Below are 2,924 nucleotides of genomic sequence, written 5' to 3' on the forward strand. Positions count from 1 at the left end.
CTTTTACTAAACGATTGGGCATTTGTCTATACGATAGACCTTTGTCATCTCCCACTTGCTCAATCGATTACATGATTTTTATTCTTCTGGTCTCTTCCTCTAACCAAGTTTACACAGAGCCCACATTTCTGGATTCTCACACCGAGAGTACTAAGGTAGCCATTGTGTTGGTGTCGTACTCAACTCGACTGAGGTCGAGGTATTTAGAGGTCGTTTGTTGTGTTCGTGATCTTGGAGATCATTGTGTTCGTGGTCGCGGTGATCGTGCTATGTTGCGGTCACTGTGCTCGAGCATTTGTGTGTTTCATTCTTAGAGATTGATCGAGCGTTCGTGATCGAGGGAGTTTAAATATGAGTCTTCAAAGGTATGATAATCTTTCCTGTGATCTTATTGAAAGCATGTTGTAATTTCGTATGTTGCATGATCAGTTAGTTTCCATTTGTAACTATAATTGTTTATGTTCAAATACGAATGTAATTTGGAACAATTATTCCACTGCTCATGGAAATCTTCATGTCTGATTTCCTTCATGATGTATGTTTTATATTATATGTCATATTGTATATCATATAGTTTTACAACCCACCATAGGTTATGCATTTATATTCATGCATCATTTTATATTATAAGTGTTATAATATATGAATATGCATGATTTAAATTACACAACGCATGCTCATGCATCATATAGTATAAATGTTATAGTATATGTACGCATGCATTCTAGCATATCCAATGCATTATTTATATAATAATTGTTATAATATATGGTTGAATGAATGTATGGAAAGTATGCTATAGCATGATTCATTACTTAGTTATATAATTGTTACATATTAATAATGAATGAAGATTGCATGAAGCATGATATTACCTTAGGTTAATTTATAAATGTTATGATTAACTGAAGTATATCAAGCATGCAATGGTTGTTTTTAATTGTTTCATTTATTTATAATTGTTGTAACTAAATGAAATTAGAATTAAAATCAATAATTAAGAGTTGCATGCAAACCTTAGGCTATCATCATTTTTTAAAATTGTTTTAAAATATGATTGAGATAAACCTAAGATCACATTTCTAATGAGATTAGAAATCTAAGTTTAATCTTTTAATCGATTTAATAAGATTAAATTGATTCTTAATAAAAGAATAAATGTGTAACAAATGTATCTATAAGGGACCTTTTTGAAGGATCTCTTTTTCAAGAGAAACCATTTAGCAGAAGCAAGGTCTTTCCAAGCCCATTGTGAAAGAATAAATCATTTACAAATAACAACCACAGTTATGCATTATAGAAAAAATTACAATAAGCTTTCTTAACTTAAAAACAAAGGGAATTAAGTGACATACCTTTGAAGAACTCTTCTTCACGTATTCCTTCGATCTACACTGGTTAGGGATCCTAGCAAAGTCTAAACAATCACGAACGCAATGAACACCCAATGTAATCACGAACGGTCTGATCCTCGAACGATAACCCTCAACACTATCACTCGGTTACCTTGGTATGCTCAGAGTGAGAATCCAGAAGGTGTGGGCTCTGTCTGAATTTGGTAGCAGAAAGGAGGATGTATACGATTGAGTAAGTGGGAGAAAGTGTGTCTATCATATAGACAGAGTACTCGATAGTTTAGAAAACAAGTGACTATCGTATAGAAAACTCGTTGCACGATCGTGTATGCTCTCAAGCTATCGTATAGCTAATTGTTTTGATTGTATGATTCTCAATCGCTTAATGATCTCTCAATGTAAAAATGAAAACCATTTTCATTTTATCCATCAGTTACAATAACTGATCACAACTTCCCACTTGCACGGTTAATGGAGAAAAGAAAATAACCAACTAACAATTATCTCATAATTGTTTTTATTATAAATAAATATAATAACTAATTTATCATGTTTTATTTATAATCTATAATTTTATTTTCACATCATATATAGTTTTTTCTCCTTTATTTAATATAAATCATATTCATATTAATTCATCCAATTAATGTATCTAATACATTAAATCAATTATATCATATATAATTCAATCAATTTAATTATATCATGTATAATCAAATTCCCTCTTGTTAATTTGAACACTTCAAACTAACCCAAAAACCGATTCTCAACTTGAATTCATTGAGCTACCAAGGGGACCTTATGGACTTGTAGCTTGAAGCTTCAACGATATGTGAATAACTGACTAAGATCTTTAATCACGATATACACCATCCGTTAACTACTAATACTCCACTAAACACCGATAGCTGCACTGTTCTCACTACAAATATATTTCTGTGTCCATTGGATATAACCAATCAATAGTACGATAACCCTTCAAAGATCGCTCGTAAGTACAACTAGGCCAATTTACTGTTTTGCCCCTGTAGTTACATCTAACTTCTTAAGTACCACTAAATCCTCAAATGAACAATACATCATAGCTCTACTATGAGAGAACACTTCTCGGGCCATGAGAAAGTGTGTGGCGCTACATTGTTCAAGCCTTGGAATCAGCTTTTAAGGGAGAAATCTATCTACTTACCTCTGCTTTAGGGAAGGAGTGAATTTCATCTTGTGTAGCTGAGTTCTCAGCTCCCCAATCAAACGAATCCCCAAAGTGGTGGGTTTGCGTCGGCGATTTGGCCACTCGCACCCATGCAAATCAAAAGATCGCCCTCATAGGTAGAAGTTCCCAACTCACTCAGGAATAAAGTCATGTTACCTATGGTCATCTTAGTGAAATGAAAGTCTTTGTCATGAACGATGTTATATAACGAGACTAAACATTTCGTGGTCTGGTCTTATATAATCTCTTTTGTGTAAGATACCCCCGCTCACACGTCTCCATATGAATGATCAGGATCAGACCATCTATAGCACTTTACAACACTTGTAACATCTACAAAGTGGGTCGTATCCATAGTG

The sequence above is a fragment of the Benincasa hispida genome, chromosome 12 (genome assembly GCF_027475165.1).
Source record: "Benincasa hispida cultivar pf3 chromosome 12, pf3_genome.v1.1, whole genome shotgun sequence".
NCBI lineage: Eukaryota > Viridiplantae > Streptophyta > Magnoliopsida > Cucurbitales > Cucurbitaceae > Benincasa > Benincasa hispida.